The sequence below is a fragment of the Stegodyphus dumicola genome, chromosome 5 (genome assembly GCF_044657685.1).
Source record: "Stegodyphus dumicola isolate Sdum_Otavi_A_Nest chromosome 5, ASM4465768v1".
Taxonomy (NCBI): domain Eukaryota; kingdom Metazoa; phylum Arthropoda; class Arachnida; order Araneae; family Eresidae; genus Stegodyphus; species Stegodyphus dumicola.
Genome location: NC_140772.1, coordinates 175100618 through 175127833, shown reverse-complemented (window position 1 = coordinate 175127833; position 27216 = coordinate 175100618). Strand labels below are relative to the sequence as shown.

Genomic DNA, 27216 nt, shown 5'->3' with positions numbered 1-27216 from the left:
TCCTTCATTTTCGCACAGATACAGCTAAGAAAAATGTATTCAAATTAGTAAACAAAGGAACCTTTTTTAAAACATAGCTGACCTTTGGAGAAAAATATAGCCTTATCTGCCGGATGTGCTTTTCAGTTCATTCATTCTCAAATGGGCACATATGGAAACACTGAATCGGAAAAGGAAAAAAAGGGTCTGTCCACAGCCTTCAATTGCGACAGACACTTAACCTCTGGGATGCTCTCTTTCCCACGAAAAGGGGCGTCCGATAACCGGTGAAGTCAAGGTCCTCGCTCGCTCTTCGCCATAAAAGCAAGCTTGAGATCCCATAAAAAGCAAGCAAGACATCACTTCATTAGATAGTTTTCACAGTGACCTGCCACCAAGAGTTGCAATCTGCTTTATCCTATCTCTTAGGATTATTTCCACATTTCAGTCATGTTCTCCGTGCCCAAAAATGCCTGTTGCTTATTGGTGCTATGCTGTCTGATTGCGGTAAGTACGATATTTGAAATTCATTTCCAGAATGTCTACAAATGGGTTCACATAAAATATGTTCTCTTGCTACAACAAGGTCTTCAAATTTAATTTATCGAGGCATTCAGTCAATCGCAATAGAGATATCGTAGAACCCACCAAATATGTTTCTGTAAATAAAGAACAGTTTTAAAGAATTTTAAACCTTAATAATTTATTCAGAACGTTCATTATTACATGAAATAAACACAATAAAAGTCGGGATGATATTACAATCAACTAAAGCAGTTTTTCTAAGATTTTAGTACCATTTTTTCACTGATTGAGTGGAATTTTTATATCAGGGTAGGCATTTTATTAACTTCTTTACTAAAAAAAAACGGTATTATCTGTTATCGGGATCAGATTCAGAAGCTTATGTATGGATGTATGTGTTCATTTGTGCAAGTATATATGTATACGTACGTATGTATATGTGTTTACATACAGAAATGCATACATACATACATTTCTTAATCCGGTTCCGACAGCAGAAGAGTGCCAAAAATACTTACAACTAACAATTCGAAGGATTTGCCAGTATTGGTTTTAAAAAATCAAAAAAATGTAAAATGATCTAAACTATTAAACAAATTAAATGTTTCTCTTCTGTCCTGCTCTTGAATAAAAATATTATCTGCTGTAGCTGACAAATAAAACTAAATCTTTACTGTTAATTAAAATTAAAAACTAAAATGAATTTTACTTTTAAAAAGTCCGGAGTTTGTTTCGGCATTTATAATTTGAAAATAAAATGATTTAAAGAGTAATTAAAGTTTTTAAATACATCAGAACGTTAAAAAGTACATCAAGGTTTGAAAAAAAGTTAAAAAAGAGTTATTTTTATAAGCTTGGCGATTAATATGTTGTTACTAAATTTCACCATAACCATTTAAATTCTGTCTTCGATGCAGATGACTATATACACCAAAAGTGAAACTAAACATTTTGCATTCCATCTTTTACAGGTCGTTAGTACAACATAACACTTGTTGCAAAATGCTCTTAAAAGTTACCGATAAAGTGACCTTTTTTATGATTAACTTATGGTGTATTAAGCAATGTAAGTTTATAATGCCAGAAATAAATGAAAGGATTTCGTGTATCATTGTCCAGAGATAATGTCTATTTACGAATATAACGGACAATATTTGATAACAAATTGAAAATAACTCTTCTCTTAAACTTTAAGGAAATCGTTTGCTGCTAAATCTTTGCTGCAGAAAGACAAAAGGCAAGAGACGTTTTTAGATACATGATGTAACTGATTACCACGAGCATTTTTAAACAATTTTCATTAACTCTTACGTCCGGATTTCAAAATTTTAAGTTTTATTACGAGCTTATAAATTACCTTCTTACGAAAAGTGATTTCGTGTTAGAAAACGGAATTTTCTTCTGTCACCAAGTTCTTCATCGAGAATGAAAGAAATGCAAAATTATCATTTACTTCGGAGACACCTGGTCATGTGAACAGGTAATATCTGAAATATCACAGATGTTTTACAAAAACAACTTAGAAATGAATCTCCATCTTCACTAACTTCGAGATGAAATCGTTTACTTCCGGGTGTGTATTTATCTTGAGGAGATTTTGCATCATTCCTCAATGATTTTCATTCTTTACTTATTTTTATTACTTATTCTTTACTTATGTTAGATTTAAAACCAAAAATAAAATATTTTTACTAGAGGTCATCCTCACAGCGACAAAATTTCGCAGCATTAAAACATCTTCGTACGAACCACCGAGGTAAGAAACATGAAGCACTTTCCAAAACATCGAATGACAATAACATCAAGAGTACCCGTTCTCACACTTTCAAAGTTTCACATATATGTGATAATGAAATGCGAGAGAAATGAAAAGCATTTTTACTGACATTGTTTCAAATCTTGAAAATAATTATTAATTAATTTAATAATTAATTTAAAGATTTGAAATAATTCTGCTTTTGAATTTTGAAATTTTGAATGCTGAAGTTGATAATTATAAACCAAGAAGAAAACTTCAGCATTCAAAATAAGAAAATTATTAAAAGTTACAGTTACGTATATCAGTTAATAGAATTTTAAACTTATGTAGTTGGATAATAACATCTTTTTTTGTAATATCGTATGACTTGTTTTTCATAAAAAGTACAATATATAAAAGGATTAGAAGAAAGGAAAATTACTTATATTAAAACTGTTTAATTGATTGCCCAGTTAAGACTACGTTTTCTTTTGTTCAGTTTATTCATTTTCTTAACGTGAGACTTTCATTAGCTTATTGTACAGTTGTTGATTCGCTGTTAGGGCAAGAACATGTGACAATTTGAGGTACATTAAGGAAAATGGATTCGTGTTGACATTATCCAATGAGAAAGTTGAAATTTACAATTCTATCTAGAAATTTAAATGTAAAATTTACAAGAAAACTACTACTTTAAAAATCCAATAATGGGATTTCAATCTTTTTCAAAGCTTTTAATCATAAAAAAGTATTTAAAATAATTTTAATCTCTTTAAGTATGTGGAGACATTAGGTTATTTTGAAGCGGGAGAAATGAAAAATGAGCAATGCTTTCGCCGGGATTCGAACCTCTCGAACACGCGCCGAGTGTGCTGGCCATTACACCACGAAGGCATGCTAATAAGGCGGGATAAATACCTTATATTCTCCCCCTTTTAAAGGGCGATGGGGATTAGGGGACCCGATCGCCAAATTCTAGTGGTGAAGAATCATCATCCAACACCTTTTGTTAGTTCGGGCACCACTATAGAGACATCAGGTTATTTTGCAGCAGGAGACATGGAAAATGAGCAACACCCTCGCCGGGACTCGAACCTCGGACCTCTAGAAAACGCGCGGAGTGTGCTGGCCATTACACCACGAAGGCATGCTAATAAGGTGGGAGAAATGCCTTATAAGTATACTTCTGCAAGAAAAATTGCAAAACAACTGTTCTTGGTATTTTAGCACGATTAACTAAATTATGTCAATTTTATAAAAAGAAAAGTCTACTTTCTGCTGAATTGAAAATGTCTTTTTTGGACCTTCTTGTTTCCCGTGGTTTAATAACTAACTTCTTTGAGGCGTCAGCTCTCCACAGATGTTAATTGTTAGGTAATTTAGTCGTTTGGTTAAATTATAATTTGTTTTGTAAAACTGCCCTTTTATTTGCATCACATTACATATAGGGCAACATTTTGTCTTTCCATTTTCTTATTGTTTGGTGACGTTAGGCTACCGGTAGGTGGTGTCTCACAGGTTGTAGAATAATTAGGATTTCTGAGGTGGGAAACACGAAAAGCGAGCAATGCCTTCGCCAGGACTCGAACCTGGACCTCTCGAATACTAGACGGGTGTGCTAATCGTTACACCACCAAGGCATGCTGGAAGGAGGGGAAAACCTAAATACCTTATCCCTTTTTAGCCGGTCTAGAAAAGCCATAAGGCGAGCTTGGGCTTGCCAGGACGGGGGACCGCGCCATACCCGCATACCTTATCCCTTATAAAGGGCAACTGGGGTGAGGGGACCCAATCGCTAAATCCTGGTGGTGAAAAATCACCATCCACCAAAGTTTAGTTCGGACGCCAATGTGGATACAGAAGGTTATTACAAAGCAGGAGTAGATGAAAAAGTGTCAATGCCCTCGCCGAGACTCGAACCTGCTCTCTCGAATACGGGCCGAGTGTGCTAATCGTTACACCACGAAGGCCTGCCGGAAGGAAGGAGAAAATTCCTAAGATGTAAACCTCAAACTTTTCGAATTTATATACGTTTTATGAAATTTAAAGATTTCACATACGATTTCTGAACTTTCTATTTTTGCAGAACTCTTGAAATAATAATCGTATCTTAAAGAAAATTTTACATAAATATAACATATGATGAGTCATTCATTTATGCATGTTTAGCCCGTCTATCCCTACTTCCAGTGAAATCAGCATTCCGATTCGTCTCAAATGAAAAACGCTGCTCTGCACAGAAATCTGTTTTATTATTTAACCTGAAACTATTAATGCGTCGTTAATTTTGTAGCACTAGTAATGTAGTGTTTAAATCCGTTACATACTGGAAGTTCGATCCAGATTCTATCTTAGGCACGTGAACTGGCTGCGTAATTTACTGTCATAGTTTTCTCCATCTGTAAAGAGAATAAGAGCCAATTTCCCTTAAAACGGCCTCCAGAAGGGCATGCCTGCCTATAGCCAGATAGCCCTCAAATTGACTTGCCTTGATCAGTCAGTGAATCAATCAAATTATCCTGTTAGGTAGATAGTCGTCGTGTCCTTTGCCGTATTCAAGTAACGCAATGAAAATTGCTCCTTTCGTTCAGCCCATTTGTGGCTGAACAGCTGAAACCGTAAAATACATAGTAGTTCTTCCCGAGTACAGTTCTCGATGCATGAACTGGCTGTCTGTATGTTGTTTTTCATACATTATGGGATACTATTGACTGCTTTGTGATATTCAAGGAATCTGTGATGGAAAGGGAAAATAACCAAGTTAAAAAGGAGAGAAGGGTCTATTGCAAATTAAGGTTACAATTTTGATTTACATATTTTTATTTTGCATGTATGCCAATACATGCAGTGCTTAAGTTTTGTCATTATATTTCTCTTCTCTGTCGTTGAAATTTCATTTAAAAAAATTAGCTATTGAAAAATAGTATGTTTGTTAATAACTGAATCATATTATAATTTCCTTAAATATTTATAAAAATAATGAATTTCATGAGACTCATCTCTGATGCCACCTTATCTGCAGAATAATAATTTGCTTATAAAACGCATATACTAAATAAAATTCCGACATTTTTGAAAAAAAATTTGAAGATGGGAAAAAAAGCAAAAGGAAATATCTAACTTATCCATAAATGGAAATCTTAAAAGTACCCACTTACAACTATAATTTTTAATACCTTCTTTTCCAATCAAATTATTAGAAGAAAACAAAGCTTATGTAAATATTTTATTGTTTCCACGTATTAAATTTGGGAGCAGCCACATCATTCTAACTTATATTTATTCTTTTATTATCGTATACATTTATACTATATGTAAGGAATCTAAATAACGTAACGTTTAGAGTAAGGCTTTCCAATCGAGGAGAGGGGACGAATTTCTTAACTTCTGAGACGGCACTGAATTCCTTCGACCTCAGACTGCTTTACTGAAATGGTAACAAAAGATTCACAGTAAGACTATATACTGCGCAGTTCAAATCATGACTTAAAAAGTGGTGAAAATGTTAAAAGTAAGCCGCATGAAGTGAAGTGAAACGAATCGAACAGATTCCTTAATCATACGTAATAAATATATAAATAATATATACAGAGGGTGTTTACAGAGTTTTAGAAAGATTTCGGGGCCGTTTAATTAAAGTTTAATGCAAACGATTGAACATTTGATAAAGCAGTATTTTTTAAATGTTCAATCTGAAGAATATAAGCTTGCAGCGTGATTTCAGTGATAGAAAGGCTTTTCGTAAAATTTCCACTTGTATCGATTTCCGAGGAAAAAGATCTTTTCAGGAGACAAAAGACACAAAACTCCGCTACTAACGTCATGGACTTCTCAGGAATATGTTCAAACAATATATGTGCAATACCTATATGTCTTCATTTTCTCCAAGAATGCATTAGTAGATTTCGAATTATGACTTGCTGCTTTGATCTTAGCAACAAACTTGGATCGTTGATCACATTTGAATCTGGAGTAAATAGCATCTTGGTGCTCACTATATACTATAAAAGGCGTTAAGGAGGTTTAACAAGCTTCAACAACATTCAGATCGGCCACATTCATCAACGGGAAACGATACTTCTCACAAGATGTATTTGCTTTTGAAGCATTTTGAATACTGAATACTGTTAATATACATGCCATCTGGTCTGTAAAAAAGCTCATATGAATACGTAGGGATATTAAATGGCGCTTAGGATTTTTGGTCGTTGCAGTATACTTCTGGGTGTTGTGAAACCAGTATATTTTTGGTATACTATATACATGGTATTCCCGTATTACATGGTATTACAAAATTGTTTTTTTAAAAAAAATATACCAATATTATTTCTGCTGAATATGCTGCTGAAAACGTAATCAGTCATAGACAAGATATTAAGAAATTTAGAACTAAAGCTATAAAGACATAAAAGAAATGAAATTTAGAACTAAAGCTATAAAGACATAAAAGAAATGAAATTTAGAACCAGTAAAATCCCTAAATCTCCCAATAAACATGTTAAAAAAAAAGGGGGGGCAACTCAGTATTTTAAATCAGAAGAAATGCCTAAAATAACAGAAATATGTAAGAAAATGTATAAAAAGAAGTGGAATACAATTAAAATCTGATTCAATGTTATCAAGAGGAGATTGATCAAATTCAAATTAATCTGTTTTCCTAGGAAAACCATTCTGCTTCTGTTCATCTACAATTAGCTGTTGAATCATTTTAAATTTAATTTATAATAGTTCATCCCAATTTTCTGAATGACTCATCTACATAGCCGCACTTACTATTGTAAGAAAACAAAGGACAGTAATTCAAAAGGAAAAAGTGACGCTAATGGTTGCCTGTTTGGTGCTATTGGAGATGGAAAGTTTGAAATCTCCCAAAAGGTATTATTTATTGGTATAATTTGAATTTATTGGTATACCAATATACCACACACACACACACACACACACACACACATATATACGTTGAATTTATAGGTGTACCCATATATATATATATATATATATAAATGTTGTATGATTTTAAATTCACTGAGTGCGAAATCGAGTTATTCTACTACTTGGGCAATTGCTGCGAAGTAAGTTAATAATAATTTATTTACTAGAGAAATATTGATTATATTATCTCCTAGGATTAATTTTAGTAGAATTATCTTAAAAGAGTGAATTCATAGTTTAGTAAGTTCAATTTCGAAAATTGTTTTAAAGTGACTTGAATGTAAATTGTTAAAAATGTTAACGGAGACTTGAATTAAATCATGAATAACAAAATTTCAATTGTAAAAAGAAATAAATTAAAAGCAAGTAATTAAATTAAATGCAAGTAATCATTGCCATTGATCGGAAATTAGTTGACTTTTCAAGGGGAACAAACCAACTCCCGTTCAATGAACAATAATTAAGAAATAAATACGAAGGTGTTTCGTCCTTTACTCGAGTAATAAGGCGATGCCAAACCGGCAATTCAAGCAAGGCCTATAATTTCCGTGAATAGAATGGATCAAGAACCAAAGCAGAGAAACAAAGAACTGATTCCGATTAAGCATTTTAGCTAATTCAATTTTGAGTGAAAAGCAATTTCTGCAGTAAAATTGATATTGCTCGAGTAATTGTCCCCCGACACCCTCGTGTTTATGTTTTAATTCAAAACTATTTGTAAAAATTAAACATTGGATATTGGCATTATGATATAGAATTCAAAGTAATTGAAATAAACATTATAAAATTACTAAATATAAGAAATATAATGCAATTTTTGCAAAAACAAATCAAAAAATAAAAAATAAAAATTTAAATTAAAAAATATATAATAAGAATAGGGAATGTACATGAAGATATAAAAAAAGGCCAGAAAAAGCATTAATTAACTTACGTTCTTTCTAGTTGGAAGTGGGCAAAGTGTTTTCTTCGCGTCTGACTCAGAAGGGTTGTGTTTCCGAAATTCTTTATCGGCAGCGGGGGCTTTGAATTATATCAGTCTGTAAGACTTGTGTGAAGTAATTCATGGGAGTGGGAGGGACTAAGAATTCTTGAGGGTCGTATGTTGTGGAGCTCTTATTTGAGTGAAACCGTCTGTTAAAATTTTTTAAATTTTTTTAAAATACTAGTGAATGGAAATTAATGAATTTCTGGCTAATTGTCGTGTGGTAACGATTAAGAAACTAAGAAAAGGAAAAAAAGGAATTTTCACTGTCAAAGAGCTATTTGACAGACTAAAGATTATGAAATAGGCCCATTTTTTAGTTATATATATATATATATATATATATATATATATATATATATAGTATTGTAAAACCAGTACATCTCTGGTTTTACAGGATGTCTAATCAGTGGGTGAACAAAAATATTCAATAAATATCTCCTTTTATTAATACTTAATCAGTAGTTTCGTTACGCATAAAATATTTTTACGAAATGCCCAGCCGCGGTAAGATACCCTCCCCGCGAAGCGGGTTTAGGGTTGCCATAAAGTGGGAAGGAAAGGCAGGGTTGCTAGATTTGGCGCGAAATCGCCCATTTGACGACAAAATTGTTGATATGCCATAGACGGAGCGAGAACATTCTAGAACTAATTCTTATCAGTTTACCCCAGAATGTTCTCGAAGGTAGGTCAAAAAGCTATATAAACCCTGCCTGTACGCGGAGTAGCAGTGCATCGCGAAAGTGTATCGTGAAGAATATCTTGAGTGTGTTAAACTCCGAGAGCGAACGACCGAATTGGGATTGCCTTGAAGCTGTCTTCACCGTTATAGCCTAATAGCCTGAAGGTTGTGTTGCTGATTGTTTCAGCGTATTTGTCGTAGTTTTTCGACGGCTATAAACGTGTCTCTGGAATTGTCCTGTATAATACTGGAGAATAAATTGTGTTTTGATTTGTCATCAAGTGTTAACGTCAATCACTTCAAATTCACGAACACTTCGCAACGCAACAACAGGTGCCAGAAGTGGGATTTTCGAGTGAATGCTAGTGACCTGCCTACAGGAAAAAGCCATGGCGGAGGAAATGAAGTTGACGGATTCCTTAGCAGCTTTAAAAGCCGAACTGGAAGAGTTGGAAGCCGTGTGTGAAGAGATGAACGTTAGACAAGAAAAGTTGCTGAGAGAAATAAAAGCCGGCCAAGAAAAGTTGCTAGAGCAACTCCAACAGATGAAAGTGGAGCTTTCAGAAGAAACTGGAGCCATAAAAGAAGATGTGGAAATGACAGAAATGGCATCTGAAGAGTCAAAGGATGAAGAACTGAAGAAAGTAGCTGATGAAAGATCAAGAAATGAAGGATGAAGCATCTAATGAGATTAAAGAAAGTTAAAAAAAAGATTAAGAAATGAAAGACGGGAAAGAAGGCGTAGGATTCTCCACTGTGTAATTCTAAGTTACAGTTGGAAGTGAAGAATCTTAAGAACTGATAAGCGAATAATCGCCTGAGTTCGTGTGACAGGAAAAAACGAGATAGAAGGGTAAAATAATCCTTTATTATTCCAGTTAAAGTTTAACAAAACTCCGTCTTGGAGTTGTACAATAAAGCCGACACTTGGTCTTTAACTTAAAAATCTAAGAACTAAATTAAACTAATTTTAACTAAAGAGATATAGCCGAAGCTATCAAGGACCTAAAGTACGGCCGAGCATAATAATAGCTTACGAGAGAGTAGACTAAAAAGGCGGACGCGTGAAGCCAGAATATCTGGTTTCTCTCTCACTAAGACCGTAGAACTTTGTAGTTATATACCGCTCTTCCTCATTAGCATTCAGACGTGATTCTATAACTACGTTCTGGCCGGAAGTGGTAAGTTGAAATTAAGAATCGATAGGAAAGGAAGTTTAACTCAAAATTTAACTGTTAATAAAATTAACATAGTCCTTACAAAGCTTTTGATTATCAAGTGCCTGAGGTGGAAAGGGAAGAAAGCGATATTACTGGTTGTAAAGATAAAATAAAAGAAATGGCTAGTAAAGCATCTGAAAAAGATGAAGAAATAATTCATGGAAATAAAATTTCTGCTTCTTAGGTGCCTGAAGTAAGATGGAAGTCAGTGAAAGTGCGACTGTTAAGTTGGTAGAAACTGATAGTAAAGTTACAAAGTCGCTGTTAGCAAGTACTGAACCATCTGAAAATTCATGTGATGCAGGGATGGAAGATGATGCACAGCTTAAGCAGAGTGTTCCAGTATGGCAAGAAAATGCACCGACTTCACAAACTGTGTGTCTCGTAATAGAAAGTTGTAAAGACACAAACTTGATTCCAGGATCTGTTTGTAAAATCGGATTCAATTTGTAACTCTAGTGCAAAATTTGGAACAAGTTGCCAGGAAATAGAGAAACATAAAGCATATATCAACAGCTAAAAATACCGAGGTGAACTGTACACATAATGTGAATAAACTACAGAGTGGTAAACAAACTGTTTCAGATCTTCCTGTGGGTGAAAAATTTGAAAGGACTGAATCTGCAGACTGTGATATGCAAAACTACAGTGAAAAAGTATTTAACCCAAGTATAACTTAATCAAAAACCTGAGACTGAAATTCACTCTGAACTTTAATTTATAAAATTTGAAATTTTTGTGTGGTTAATATCTGTAACTTGTAAATAGTGTAAATATTTGTTTCTTTATTTATCTTATTTGTTTGTTTTATTACCATTTGTTTGCATCGAGTTTGGCTTCTGACCAAGGACTGCCTGGGACGCGCAGTCCTTGGTAGGGGGCAGTGTTACGAAATGCCCAGCCGCGGTAAGATAGCTTCCCCGCAAAGCGGGTTTAGGGTTGCCAGAAAGTGGCAAGGAGAAGCAGGGTTGCCAGATTTGGCGCAAAATCGGCCGTTTGATGACAAAATTTGTGATATGCCATAGACGGAGCGAGAACATTCTAGAACGAATTCCTACCGGTTTAAGTCAGAATGTTCCTGAAGGCACGTGAAAAGCTATATAAACCCTGCTTGTAAGCAGAGTAGCAGTGCATCGCGAGAGTGTATCGGGAGTTTTATCATGAAGAGTATATTGAGTGTGTTGAGCTCCGAGAGCGATAGATCGAGTCGGAAGCTGTAGTTTATTGTTTTGCCGTGAGCCCGAAGGCTGCGTTGCTGATTATTTCAGAGTGTTTATTATAGTTTTTCAACGGCTGTAAACGTGTCTCTGGAACTATCCTGTATAATACTAGAGAATAAATTGTGTTTTAATTTTTCATTAAGTGTTGTCGTCAATCACTCCAAATCCGCGAACCCATAGAACGCAACAACATATTCTAAGATCTTCTATATCTTTTTTTACACAAGACATTGTTTTATCATTGGCATGTGTTAACCCGTTTCTTCGAACAATTTCATCTTCTGTGGAGATTCCGGTGTTTTTCTATGAATGCTTTCGTGGAAGAAGGGTTTTGCTTATAGAAGAGTATTCAAATTTGGACATGTATGATATGAAATCACTAAAAAATGAATTGGGCTCCATTTTACATATTTGTTGATTTATTTATGCGTGCAGAAATAAAACCTCTGTATCCATCCATGGCATTAAAGTATAACACAGCTTTTACTGAAAGCATGTTTCTAACAAATATACTAATGTGGCTATAGTCCGAATAATACGAAAAATAATGCCCTTTAATAATAAATAATGCCCCGAATAATGAAAAAAAATTTGAAATTTTCGAATGATATAAACCGAATGGCGTAAAACATTTGCAAAGAAGAGCACTAGACGGGAGCATAAAGGGCATAAGTGGTTAAAGCCGAGCTGCCTTGCCAAGGCAACCAGTCTATGCTACGTCACAAAATCTGATTTATGGCTCGTGGCATAAGGATCCGTTCAGACGGTGGTATAAACGCCATAACTGGTTTAAGCCGAGTTTCGTTGCTAGGTAACTATACTTCAGGTCAACCTAAGTTGAGAACACTGTATATAGTAGAACGTGTATGCGTCTGCAATAGAATATAGTTCTACCATTTCGAGAAGTAATATTGTAAAAATTACGCTATGAAATATGAATGCTGACGAACAAAGAGAACGGAAGGCAAAAATGTGTGAAACCATAGATTACGTTGCATCCAGCTTTTTGTTTAAAAATTTGCTAAGTCATGTCAATCATTCAATGACCAGCAGGAACACATCCTCTTTTTTTTTTTGGCATTATTGGCGAAACTGCAAATTCCAGCAACCCCGACCTCACCCCACTCTTGACGAGAAAAGCAATTAAAGCATTCATTCATTCATCACCGGAGGAGAAAAAAGCAGTTGTTATGGTATCTGCTTCATCTTCGACATATGTATAATTTTCAATCTCATGAAGCTGGAAAACCTCATAAACCTGAAAAAACAGTACCACTAAGATTACCGTAATCAATGCTTTTGTCATATTACGGGAGCATTTTCCTCATAAATACGATAACGATATTGTTACTTGCTATAAGCTTAGCGGGACTGAATACCTCAGTTAAGAAAAAGTCCCTTTTCCTGGCCACAAATTAAAAATATAAGGGCCGTTTTCAAGATCAAAAATAAAATTTAAAAAAAAGGCACAACTGTGAACAGTTATAAATACAAGCTAATAAATCCCTTAGAAAATATAATATGAAATTGTCCCACCAGTAGCCGAGTGGTTAAATCGCTGAATACTGGTAGTTTGACATCGTTTGAACCCAAGCGAATGGGCTGTATTCATGGTCGGTTTTGGTCATTTTCCCATGTGTAACGTGAATATGAGCTTGTTTCCTTTAGAAAGTCCTCCACGAATGCATCTCGCTCCTTAGTCGAATAGCTCTTGTGTTCTTTGCTAAATTCAAATCACTTAACCTATCCAATACGGAAGTACTGATCAATTAAGTTAACTATGGTAGAAGGAACAAGGGTTTCTGTCTAAAGAAAGAGATGGCTTCGTGGGGACTTTAAAAGTGTAAAGGACTTCTTTTATGTAACATAGAGGGAATCCTATGCAGTTCAGAGCTTACACTCATTACAAACGAACTCGCAGCATACTACCAGTGTTTCACGGCTTAAGGAACTCTATCATTAATACGCTTGATTTGCAGATGATTTCATCTGAGGAAAGGAATAGCCAGGTTTTTCCATATAATATGCTTGTTGTTTTTGTACCTCGAAGGAAATATATTGTTTTTACCTATCTTATACAGTCCTACATGACAAAATATAAATCGAAGAATCTCAGAGAGCTGACTTAGTTTGCTTTTTATAAATTAAGAGATGTAAAAGCAATGTATTCCCCTTCGCAAAGCAAAAGATGCACTTTTCACGCCACATCGCACATAGACGTTTCATTCTTCAAAGCATAAAAATTAATTTATTTTTAAAATACAAGCACACTGTCGTTTAATACGGTAAATGTCTTTTTAAAAGCAGTAAATGCACTGAACCTTTCAGATTTTTTTTTTTTTTTACTCTAAGTATAACTAAAAACTAAAAAAGTTGTAACTAATATAAGACATTTCTAATGTTATAATTTAATTAGTGGAATTAAATGGTATACGATTAATTAGTTTTTATAAGATCATTTGTTTCTTAATTTTTATGTTTGTTTCAAAATTTTGAAGTTTTAATATTTTTCTAATACCTTGAAATTTTTAAAGGTAAACTCTTTAGTCGTTAGACTGCAATCTGAAGATCTCAGTTTCCAGTCTTTTTATTCATTTTATTTTTGATTTTAAACAGTAATCAGAAAGATAGGATAAAACGTACTGTAGGAAGGTGATTATCTGGGCCTGTGTAGTGTCTCTTCATGAGTCATAATTTCAAAGTTGATTTCGTTTTCAGGAAACAGGTTGGGAGAGCATTAGAATTTTAAATCAAAACTTCAAGATTTCACAGAACATAGAAATAACATTTATTAACGATAAACTTAATGATATAGTATATTACTTCTGCCTATAGCGGCCATGAAAACATAATCAAACATCAAAAAAAAGGTATGACATGCGTCATTCTTCAAGTTCAAGCGTCAAGTGAAATATTTTTCATCGGCGCGCATCAAGAGCGCCACCTATCTACCGAAAAGACGGAACATACTCCGCCCCGATGAACATAGGTTCATTACAACATTATTATAGATCTTCAATTTTAGATTCAAACAAGTTTCCCAAACATTCAACAGTAGCATATAAAATAACAATGCATAATGACAAATTTAAATTGAATAACAACATTAAATTTAGCACAAAATTTTACAAATAAAACATACAATCTCTAGAAGAAAAATAAAATAATGAAACTGCTAAATTACCATAATCCACAATTGTGGTCCATTCTCTGAATCTGAAACATAATTGAATTAATAACAGTAAAGACACAAATTATGAATATGCAATTAATTTTTTTTTTTTTTTTTTTTTTTTTTTTTTTTTTTTTTAGAGTCTTATTCACTCAATGGTAAGCGGGAAAGTTTATGTATGTTATGTATGCTTCATTTTGCCCAATAAAGTTTTTAGTTTCACAACACGAACTTTTCCATCAGCACCAGGATATAGTTCAATTATTCGTCCAAGTCGCCACTTTAATGGAGGCAAATTTTCGTCCTTTATCAAGACTAAGTCATTGAAGGCTAAATTTGGTTTATCCCTCAACCATTTGGTACGCCCTTGTAATTGTGAAAGATAATCTCTAGACCAACGTTTCCAAAAGCTCTGGAAAATTTGCTGTGTCAATTTCCATCTTTCAGCAGGGGTTAGCTTATTATTTGTAAGATCAGGTTCAGGAATTGCTGTTAATGTAGTCCCAATTAGGAAATGTCCAGGTGTTAAAGGATTAAAATCTTCAGGGTCATATGAGATGGAAACTATTGGCCTGGAATTCAAACACGCCTCGATTTGTGTAATTAAGGTGTGAAATTCTTCGTATGTCAGAACCTGAGTCCCAATAGTCCGCTTTAAGTGAATCTTCATTTGTTTCACTCGAGCCTCCCAAAGGCCTCCAAAGTGAGGGGCAGCAGGAGAATTGAAGATCCATTGAATATTTTCACCGCTCAGGTAGTTTTGAAATGCTTCCTCAGAGGAAAGTGTAGCTATGTATCTTCTTAAATCTAGATCAGCCCCAACAAAGTTGGTTCCTCTATCTGAAAAGATTTTTTTGGGTTTTCCTCTACGCGACACAAATCTTTTCAGAGATGCTAGGAATGCTTCAGTTGTTAGATCACTGACTACTTCTAGGTGAATGGCCTTTGTGGTGAAGCATATGTAAAGGCAAACATAACATTTATATCTCGTTCCCCCTCTTCCTTTCCTAGTTTTAATTAAAAGGGTGCCTGCAAGATCTAGTCCTATATTCGAGAATGTTCTATTCGGCAATACGCGAGAAGCAGGTACGTCGCCCATTATCTGACTGGATGTGCTTGTTCGATTTTTAAAACATTTTATACATTTTTAAATTATTTTTCTTACAATTTCTCGGCCATTAACGATCCAATATTTCTGTCGCATAGCAGATAATGTTAATGTGGCTCCTCCGTGAAGGTTCACTTCGTGAAAGTGTTTGACTATCAGTTCAGTAACTTGGTGACTTTTGGGAAGAATGATTGGGTACTTTGTGTTTTCTGAAAGATTCGAGTTACAGAGTCTACCACCGACTCTAAGGATTTCTTCTCTATCAAGAAAAGGATTTAATTTCAGGATTTTACTGCTGAGATTCAATTTCTTCCCTGCTTTCAAAAGTCTAATTTCTTCTCTAAATTCGGAATTTTGCATGATTTTAAAAATCAAATTGCTTGCCTTATCCAATTCTTGAACTGTTAAAAAAAACTCTTGAGTTTTAAAGATGTAGGTTTAATATTGTGGCAGAATCTTAAACACCATGCAGTTACGCGTTTCAATTTTTTCCAAGATGAAAACCTGGAGGTCAATTCAAATTCAGCCTCTTGGCTAATAACAGAACATACAGTAGTTTGACGCTGTTTGACGCTGTTTCCAAGCAGAATATTTATGTTCTCATTCTCATTAAGTAGAATATTTATGTTCTCATTAATTAGCCTCTTCCACCATAGGCTCGATCAAAGGATCAAAAGATGATGAAGGTAAATTTTTCTCTTTTAACCACACTGGTCCATTGAACCAAAGTTTATTTTCCACTAGATCAGAAGCTCTTAATCCACGTGAAACTATGTCAGCCGGATTGTCATTTCCTGGAGTATTTCTATTGCGAAGGTGATACAAGATCTTGTATTTCACGTACACGATTAGCAACAAAAGGTTTCCATTTATTAGCGGTACCCCTGATCCAGTGAAGAACAATTTTACAGTCACTAAAACAAAATACATTATCTTCTTGGATATTAAACAATTTCCTTAAATATTTAACTATTCTTGCGGTAATAATGGCTCCCATAAGTTCTAAACGAGGCAAGGTTAATTTTTTAAGCGGGGATACACGGCTCTTTGAAAGCGCAAAAGACGTAAAACAAGAATCAGGATCACGAAAATATGCAACAGCTTCATATCCCTTGAGGCTGGCGTCATAAAAGACAAAAAGCTCTATTTTATCGAAATTTATACATTTATCATTTAATATGTATTTTCTAGGAATACACAAGTTGAGAATAACTTCAATTTCAAAGTACCAAGTTTTAAATTTTTCACTCAAATAGCTGGGCAAAATTGTGTCCCAATCAATACCCAATTCCCATAACTCTTGTAATAAGAATTTTATTCTGATAACAAAAGGTGCAATGAAGCCAACTGGGTCATAAATTTTTGCCACAATCTGTAATACCTTTCGCTTCGTAACGTGTTTCCAGTCAACTGGTTGTAAAAGTTCTTGTACATCTAATTTCAATGTGTCCTCATCCAAATCCCAAATTATTCCCAGCACCTTTAACGTTTTCTTATCCAAATTATCTTCCTTATTAATTAAACCAATACCTTGCCAATAATTTTTTAAAGATACGGAATTTGATTCAAATTTTCTTAAGTTCATACCAGCGTCTTGAAGAATTTGAACTGCATCAGTTGATAATGAGAAAACTTCTTCAACGGAGTCTGCTCCATGGATAAGGTCATCAACATATAAGGACTTATTTAACATGTCAACGACTTTGCTATATTTCTTTTCATAACCCTTAATATGATGTTTGATAGTGGCGGACAAAATAAACGGACTTGTTGTCATTCCAAACGGCACTCGGCACATTCGGAAAACCTTAAAGCCTAAACTATTGTCACTATCGTCGTAAAAATGATCAAACCACGAGAACCTTAAAAAATTTCTATCTTCACTATCAATTTGAATTTGGTGAAAAGCCTTCTCTATGTCTGCAGAAAAAAATGCAACTTTATGTACGCGAAATTTTAAAATTATATCCAACAGGTTAGGATTTAAATTAGGGCTTGATATCAAACATTCATTTAACGATTTAGCTCCTTCAGACCTAGAGGAGGCATCATAAACTATTCTTATTCTTGTTGTTACTTTTCCTTCACGTATAACGGGCCTATGAGGCATATCATAACAGTTAGGTTCATTTTCAACAAACTTACATTGTTCAACAATCCCCCCTTCAACTTGTTCTCTAATTATATTATCATATTCATTATATAGGAAATCATTTCCCTTATGGTTTAGTCCTAGAAATCGTTGTTTAGCAGCGAAAAAATTATCAGCGAGTTGTGATTTATTGTCCTTCCAAAAGAGTTTTGTTTCTTACCTGCCGTTATTAAATTTTAAACTGTCGTTAAAATGCTTAATAGTATCCAAATCAGTTTCCGAAAATGTTTTGTTTTCATTTTCAATTCCTATCGAATCCAATTTCCAAAATGATTGCAAATCAAATGTGTTTCCTTCAACGGTAGATAAAAACAACGCATTAATTCGAGTATTATTATTTTTTACTTTACCCATCACTGTGTATCCAAATATCGTCGGTACTATAAACAAACCATCATTTATCATTGAATTACTTCCTTTTTGTATATACCAGAAATGCTCCGCGCCAAGCAGAATATTTATGTTCTCATTAACGGGACTTGTATCCGAAAGTTCCAAACCTTTTATTAATCATAAATTCTTTAATGTTTTGACATGTTGATGGTGCCTGGAATTCTATTGATGATATTAATTCTATCCCGATAGCTTCTACAACAAGGCAGCGATCATCGTTTTTATTTTTTATTTTTAGACTATATACATCAAATTCTTGTGAGTTACCGCGCTGATTTCCAAACGAATAAATTGTTACAGATTCTTTTCTAATGACTTGCAGTTCTAAATCGCGCGCTAATTTGTGGGTGATGAAGTTTCGTTCACTACCTGAATCAATTAATAATCTTACAATTCTCGATTTATTTTTGCTTTGAGCAATAACAGAACATGTCTGTAAAAGCACACTATCTTCAGGTTTTAGAGTGTTACAGTGGGAAGTAGATACTAAAGTTTTATTTTGCGTATCTGCGGATTTAACATCTTCCATTTCTTTCGATTTCAAACGGCAGAAAAGTTTATTATGATTTTTCTCGTTACAATTTTCGCATGGTTGTATTTTTGACCGACAATTCGGTGACAAATGTGATTTTAGAGTGCATTTGTAACAGCGACCTTCTCGTTTTAATTTGTTCCGTTTTTGTTCGTCGGAAAATTTCAAACATCCGGCAGATGTATGTTCGTTTGATTTGCAGAATATGCAAAACATTTTTACCGATGTGTTAAAAGCAGAAGCTTGTGATTTGACTTTATAATTTTTGAACCCTTGTTTAGGATTAACCCCTGTGTATTTATTACCTTTTGAGCTATTAATCAAAATACTTGCTTCTCGGTATTCAGTTTCGATTTTAATGAACTCTATTAATTCACTTACTTCTCTATTTTGGTTAGATGTTCTTTCTCTATGGAATTCAAGAGCTAAATCTTCAGGTAACAATTTAAGAATTATTGGGTTCAATAATTGTCCGTATGAACCGCTAGTAACATCTAAACTACTTATATTTCTAACGCAGATTTGTAACTGATCATAGAGCTTTTTTAACTCAAAAACATTTGAAGAACTTTTAACTGGCTCTAACTGTAACAACATCTACATTAATTTTGATACAATAACATCTTTACGACCAAACCCCTCTTCTAAACTTTTAATGCATAGATCATAATTTTCTTCAGATAAAGCATAACCAGAAACACAATTATATGCTGAACCAGATAATAAACTTTTCAAATATGTAAACTTATCTATTTTAGATAAACTTGGATTAGAATGAATAGCATTATCATACGAATTAAAGAATTCGAGCCATTTACTGGGATCACCAGCAAATTTTTCAATATTTAATTTAGGTAACTTTCCTGAAGCACTACTTGTAACAACATTATTACCATTCAAAGCACTACTAATACCATTACTACCGTATTTACGCGAATCTAATGCGCATCGTTTTTTACCAAATGTAGTATTCAAAATTGGGGTGCGCATTAGATTCGATGGCGCATTAGATTCGAGTGCAAAGTTCGCCGATGACGTCAACCAAATTTCTCGACTACATTTACCGTTATATTTATCGTTGACACATTATTGCATAGAGGATACAAACTGCAGAGTACGTAGTCACGAAATGGAGGGCAAACAGAGAAGAATGTCATGTGACGCTACTTTCAAACATAAAGTAATTCTTTATGCTGAAAAAAATGGCAGTAGAAAGGCAGGGAGAGAGTTCAATTCAACGTAGCTGAGAGCAATGTTCGCTTGTGGCGGCAACAGAAATTGGCACTGTTTGCAACTAAAGCTAGTAGAAAGAAATTCACTGGCCCTCGCAAAGGAAGACACCCTAAAATTGAAGAAAACGTTTTGGAATTTGTACGTGAAAGGAGGAAGAATGGACAACCTGTGACTAGTGACACCATAAGAAATAAAGCAAAAGAGGAGGCTGAAGTTCTTGGAATACCGAAACAAGAGTTTAAGGCTAGCCGTGGATGGGTGGATCGGTTTATGAAGCGGATGGGTTTATCTCTAAGACGCCGTACAACAATATGCCAAAAGCTTCCTGCAGATTTTGAGGGAAAACTACTAACATTTCAGCGGTATGTCATCTCACTTCGGAAGGAAAAGAATTTTTCAATGGGGCAAATTGGCAACGCTGACGAGACGGCAATTTGGTTTGATATGCCTCGTAACTACACCATTACGGAGAAAGGGACTAAGGAAGGTATCATCAAAACTTCGGGATGTGAAAAACAACGCGTAACAGTGATGCTGGCAATAACAGCAGACGGGTGCAAACTTCCCCCTTTCTTAATCCTCAAACGGAAAACATTCCCTAAAACCCCTAAGAATGAAAAGCTGTTCCCAGATGATGTCCTGATTCGAAACCAAGAGAAGGGGTGGATGCCGGAATCATTAATGCTTGATTGGCTCCGAAATGTATGGAAACGCCGTCCCGGTGGGCTCTCTAATCCACCATCAATGCTTTGTCTGAACGCATTTCGTGGTCATCTCACCGACGACGTAAAAAAGAAGATGCACAGCCTAGGCAGTGATCTTGTTATCATTCCTGGAGGGATGACGTCTATGTTACAACCCCTGGACGTTAGTATAAATAAACTTTTTAAGGGGTACGTTCAGGCGGAGTACGAAAAATGGTTTTGTGAGCCAAACCGTGTATTGACCCCGACAGGAAAAATTAAGCGTGCTGCACCGCACATTGTTGCACACTGGGTTTCTGCTGCCTGGAAAAGCATCGAAGCACCAATGATTGTGAAATCTTTCAAGAAATGCTGCATTTCAAATGCATTGAATGGCAGTGACGATGACGTGCTCTGAAACGCCGAGGATGAGGATGACGATGATGAGGAAAGAAGAAATGAATCTGCTTCTGACGAAGAGAGCTGCGAGGATTCCAGTGATGAAAACATTAGTGAATAAAGACGTTTACTATTAATCACTGATTGTAGAAACTGTTAGCTAGATAGAAATGTTACGATTTATTTCATGTTCATATTTTACGATAGGTACCGTATATACGGTAGTGCTAATTAACAATGATTGTTTCACATGACAATAGCCCACTAATAGGTTAATTCTATGGTCTGCTGCTTTATGTATAAATCCATTGTTGTATAAAATATGGTATCTAAATTTTTAATAAAATTATCATACCATTAATTGATAGTTTATATACAAATCCATTGTTGTATAAAATAAGATTCAATAAATTCCTCATATCATTGATGCGCATTACATTCGCCGACAAACAATTTTTTTATTATTTAAAGTTTTAAAATGGGGATGCGAATTAGATTCGATGGCGCATTAGATTCGCATAAATACGGTAGTTGTAATTATACTTCTTTCAACAACTTCATTACTGTTAATTTTCTTTACTTTAGTAACAATCTTAGTTTTAAACGTTATAATTTTTTCATTATATTCTTCACATACAAGTAGTTCGTTATCATATTCTTTTTCATCAATTATGAGAGTATCGATCTTTGAGTCAAGACTTTTAAGTTTCTCATGGTATTCAATTAACAATTCATATGATGAATTTAGATCTTCTAGATGTTCTTTACTTAATTCTTCCGATAATAATTTCTCAAGTTTATTTAGAAGTGTAGTAACTTTAATACGTACAATGGCACGTTTCTTTTTCTCTTTTGCTAAATCATCCATTATGTTTCGTTTTCAAAGATCGATACTAAGAACAAATAAATCAAAATTCTTACCTTTCAAAAGGTAATTCCCCTTTTCGCGGGTTTCAGGCACAAAAAAAAAAAAAAAAAAATGTGGTGTCTCTTCATGAGTCATAATTTCAAAGTTGATTTCGTTTTCAGGGAAGAGGTTGGGAGAGCATTAGAATTTCAAATCAAAACTTCAAGATTTTACAGAACATAGAAATAACATTTATTAACGATAAACTTAATGATATAGTATATTACTTCCGCGTATAGCGGCCATGAAAACATAATCAAGCATAAAAAAAAAAAGGTATGACATGCGTCATTCTTCAAGTTCAAGCGTCAAGTGAAATATTTTTCATCGGCGCGCAACAAGAGCGCCACCTATCTACCGAAAAGACGAAACAGCCTGACTGGGAAATGTATGTGTGTTTGGAGACAATTAACACAGGGTATAATTTTTAAAATGTCTGTTATAAAATATTATCAGAGTTTTTAAGCAATCGCAAATTAAAATCAAAGTAACATCTTTAAAAAAAAAAATCGAAAATTTCCCCCTTGTTCACTGTTTTGGTAGCAATAAGCTGCGTAAACTCTTAAGAAAACTTACTACCAGATTTTTAAAGAAATTACATATTTTATTTTTAACTAAGCGAACGGCCTTTGGTAAAAAATTTCACCCAAACTGCAAGCAATACATTGTTAGCTCTTCCTTTTCAAGTTTTAAGTAAAGATTCGGGTTTTAAATGTCATCAAATTCGTATGCGTCACATTTAGATAATAGCGAAATATTTCATATAAATTAAGAAAATGAATAACATGTCCTACATTTTACACTACAATGAACTATCAATTTCAACTGCAGCTTCACTGCATAAAAAGATTGTTATTTAAATACGCTGGATTTGACAAGAACTCGCCAAATGTGTAGCGAATTGGAGGAATTGAATATCCGCGGGCAGTTTGCTGCGTATGGATAACATTAAGAACAGGGTGAGAAGCTGTGAAAAGTTCGTTCTAGCCTTGTATGTGTTCTCAGGTTAGCTTGTCGCGAAGTATAAACCTTGCTACGTCGCAAAAACTGATTTAAAACGAACTTTTCAAGCTTATGACGACTTGGTATAAGAGTCGATTAATCACAACGAACGCGCGGAACTTATTGAGTGAGAAAACAAAGCGGAAAAGTTGTAGACACATCCACGCATGCGCAAATATAGCTTCTCTAACTGGCTACAGCTTAGACTCTGTCTCGCACGTGTGAACAGAACTCTCGTAACTTGTGCCTGCCTCAATGATATTTATACCATAGTCTGAACGGAGTCTTAGGCTGCGTTCAGACAGCAACATAAATCTCACAGAGGCATAGTCACAAGGAATAAAATGCGGAAATTCCATTCACACCTGCGACGCAGGGTCTAAGCCCCCCCCCCCCACTTAGAGAAGCTAAATTTGCGCATGCGTGGATGTGTCTACAGCAGTGATGGCGAACCTCTGGCACGCGTGCCACAGTCGGAACGCAGAGCCTCATCAACCAGCACATGACTAAAATATTACTTCCTTAATTAATAATCACAATAAAATTATGCTATATAATTTAAATAAGTGTTTTAGTCTGTTCTTGAACGTTTCACTTACTTACTTATCGCATAATGCCACTGGCATACGGCCTAAGCCTAGATGAGATGTACATAATCACAATAGAAATAATGTACATATTTATGGACCCAATTTATGACGTTTCAATCGTTTGGGCCAATCATATTACTTGTTACACGGCAAAGAATGCTCCAAAGTAGCTAATGTTTGCTAAACGAATTCAAGTTTATTACAGACTGCCGGTGAGTTTTAATACTTTCATTGTTAAATAGACTATACTAAATACTATGTTTTCTGACCTATACATTTTGAGGTAACTTATGAATAATTGTAAATTAATATCTTAAACGGAATGTACAAATATAATGTAAAAACATGCAATTTGATAATGTAGCAAAATACAGTGCTGCATGGATCAGTGTTTCCTGTAGCAAAAAGTTTTTTATATCGTTGAAAACTCTCTTGTTTTTTTCTATTTAAGTCTAAAGACAAGCGTATGCTGTTTTACTAATCCAAAACCCCATTTTCAGGTTTAATTGGAGTTTTGGCACTTTTCTATAAATAAGTGGGTTTTGGTTGAATTTTGGACACACGCCCCCTAAAAGGTTCGCCATCACCCTGGTCTACAGCTTTCCAGCTCTGTTTTCCCATTCAAGTTTCGCGCATTCTCTCTGACTGGTCGACGCTTATCCCAAGTCGGCATACAATTGAAAACTTCGAACTTAATGCCAAGAGCCCTAAACCAGATTTTGTGACGTAGCACAAACTGGTTGCCTGGCAACGCAGCTGGGCTTAAATCATTTAAGCCCTTTATACCGTCGTCTGAACACAGCGTTAGGGGCCGATGACAATATTAGGGAGGAGAGGGGGAAAACACTTTTAATGGAATTATAAGCTTTCAACGTCTACACCGTTTAAAGATAGAGGCATCTTCCGTAAATTTGCAGTTTTGTAGCGATACCTCGATCTCATTCCAATAAATTTCTGGTTCTGGGGTTATCTGAAAGCATCAAATCCACGAAATTTGTCAGAATTGAAAGGTGCTATAAATCGCGAAGTTATACAGATTTCTCTTGCGATGTTACGTTCGTCATTGTTGCCAACAATCTCCGTATGCATTTCGTTATCGCCTGCGAAGGTGTGCACATTAAAAACTTGTAATTCCAATTATTCTTTTTCTTCTCCTCTTGTGCTGCTAACTGCCATCAGATTATTAAAATTCTTATCATAAAATAAAAATGATCTCTATTATTTTCTAAAAAATAATCTTATAAAGTAAATGATTTATTTCCAGATCCAAGCTGAGCGGCTGCCGACAGCAAACTTCATGGCTAGTCTCGTGTCACGTGTACAAGAAATCGAACCCTTGGAGGTGCGAGAGTATAGAAACAGCTGCCTTCGAGAGCCCGGATGTCGATGGAAGTGTACAGATATTTGTTATTGCGTGTGCGGTTCTCGATTAAACAAAAACTGAACTAACTAAAGGCAGCCTAAAGCTGTTTTAACCAGTATTTGCAATTAAATGTACATATATTTTATTCTGAATGTAATAAAAGTTTTTTTTTACCTCTATCTGCTTAGTGTCGTTCTAGATTCTGTATTGTTTTTTAAAAGAAAAACTTTATTAAATTAAGTTATGAAACAAGTATACTGAAAAAGGAAAAAAAATATTCATATTTAGTTTTAACAATTTATATTTTCCTTAATTTTTTGGTAGATAAAATTAATTATATTCTCGCAGTCAAAAGTTTGAAACTTGATAGTTAAATATAAATGTAAAATTATAAATGTTAAAATATTTGTAATTAGGCGCATAGGTCAGGTTAAGTTTTTATTAAATAGGGTAAGGCATGCAAGGGAGAGATGCCATCGTGGAGTTATTTCGAAGGAAAATTGACTTCGTGACTGAGTAGGTATTAAAAATAATGCATGTAATTTTCATTCAAATTATATTTACACATATTTCTTATGTAAAAAATTCTGGTATATTCTAAATTATTTTAGATTACTAAAGATAGTGAATGGACAGAAATTAAAGATTTGCACATGCCGAAAAGGAAAGATATTAAATATATATGAGTATTTATGCATATGCTTTTAAAAAGCATGTATCTGCTTTTAACAAAATACTTAAATATTCATTGAGTTATTTGGAAATGAAGGATTTATCCATTCATAAACTCCTGTGGAAGTTTCTGTGAAGAAATCTAGTTGTTAAATATATCTAAATTTATAATGGTTATAAATATTATCTAAATATATAATAACCTTAACATTTAATTGCTAACATAAATTGAAATTCTGTTGACAAATACGTTTATTAAACTATTAATATAAGTGTATAAATCTGTTAAATGTGTTGTAAAGCAAATTCTATGAGATGCGTACATAAGGAAGTAGTGAAGAAGAGTTTTTAGAATATGTACTCTTGAAATTAAGGGGGAAAACATCTGATAAGTATTAAAAGAATTATTTCGTTACATTTTATAATAACTCAGTTACAAGTTTTAAATAATATTAAAAAAAAATAATCCTTTTTTTATTCCCTTTCAGAAATATTCATATAAAGTTAAGTGCATTGAAATCAGCACCAATATTTAACGTATTTCATTATTAAAATAAAAGGTGCTCTAATTTGAAATGAACCGAACAGAGTATTAATTATAAATTGACTCAAATTTTCGATTTAAAGACAAAAAGAGAAGCCAAAAAATTATCTCATGTTTGAGAAAGTATTGTAGGAAGAAGCTGTGTAAATAGAAAAGAAATAATACGTAATTTTAATATTAATAATACAATAAACTTCATCTTGTAAAGACATTAAGTTAATTGGAAGTAAAAGAGACGATAAATTAGCAACGCCTTCGTCGGGAATCGAACCACGGACCTCTGAAATACCGGCTTAGTGTGGTGACCACTACACCACGAAGGCACGCTAAGAAAGCGGGAGAAATACCTTATAATCTTAATTTTTGTAATCCTTAACCGAATAAAATAGAATTACCTTCAATTTTTTTCCCTAATGTAATTAACGAAAACTTGTGAAAATATTTCATTCAAATTAACTATTCTGGGAAACTTATAACATTTAGTTCCGTTCAGAATGTTGTTTAAAAATGCATTCTTTTCGCATACTTAGGACTTTGAAATATTGTAGAAAAAGAAAATATGTACATTTATACGTATATTTACGACGTAATTACGAAATGTTTACATTCAAAACCCATTGATCTTAACGGTAAGTCACTGAATGTTTTGGTCTCCACGAGGGTATCGCCATTGCTTCAAAACAGAGAATGTGGAAAACCAGTTAGGCCTCTCCTCTTACTTCCTACCTCCATGGTTTGTACATACTTTCATTCCAGTTTTGTTTTGAGCAGTACTGTAACTGAAAAAACCTTTGCTTATTCTCGACATTCAACTTCACATTTTGAAAATGGTTAAATATCGGAAACTTAGCGTCACGTTTAGAATTCGTGTTTTACTTAAATCAGAAATACGATTTTCTGGCAATAAATTTAGTACAATGGAAATCAAAACTGGACTATAATAATTTGAAATCTTTTGAATTTAATCTTAATTTCGTGTAGCAATATCTAGCTCATTATATAGCCTTCTTAAATCTGTAATATCTCAAGAATTTCTAAAGCTTTGAAAGTTTAAAATTTTATTCATAAAAGAATTAAACATGATATCTTTCCGACCGAAGCGATCTTCAAATACTTTTACACAGTTGCCACACTTTTTTCGCTTAGGTGAAATCTAGATGTTGCATTTGAAGCTGATCTAGTCAA

At 34.1% G+C, this 27216-nt stretch overlaps 1 long non-coding RNA gene across 1 annotated transcript; it reads left to right on the top strand.

Moving 5' to 3' along the window:
• LOC118185098 (uncharacterized) lies at positions 1-24994 on the top strand. The gene is made up of 2 exons (XR_004757546.2): positions 1-486; positions 24717-24994. It is a non-coding gene; the product is annotated as an uncharacterized LOC118185098 (long non-coding RNA).
• The last annotated feature ends 2222 nt before the right edge of the window (positions 24995-27216 follow it).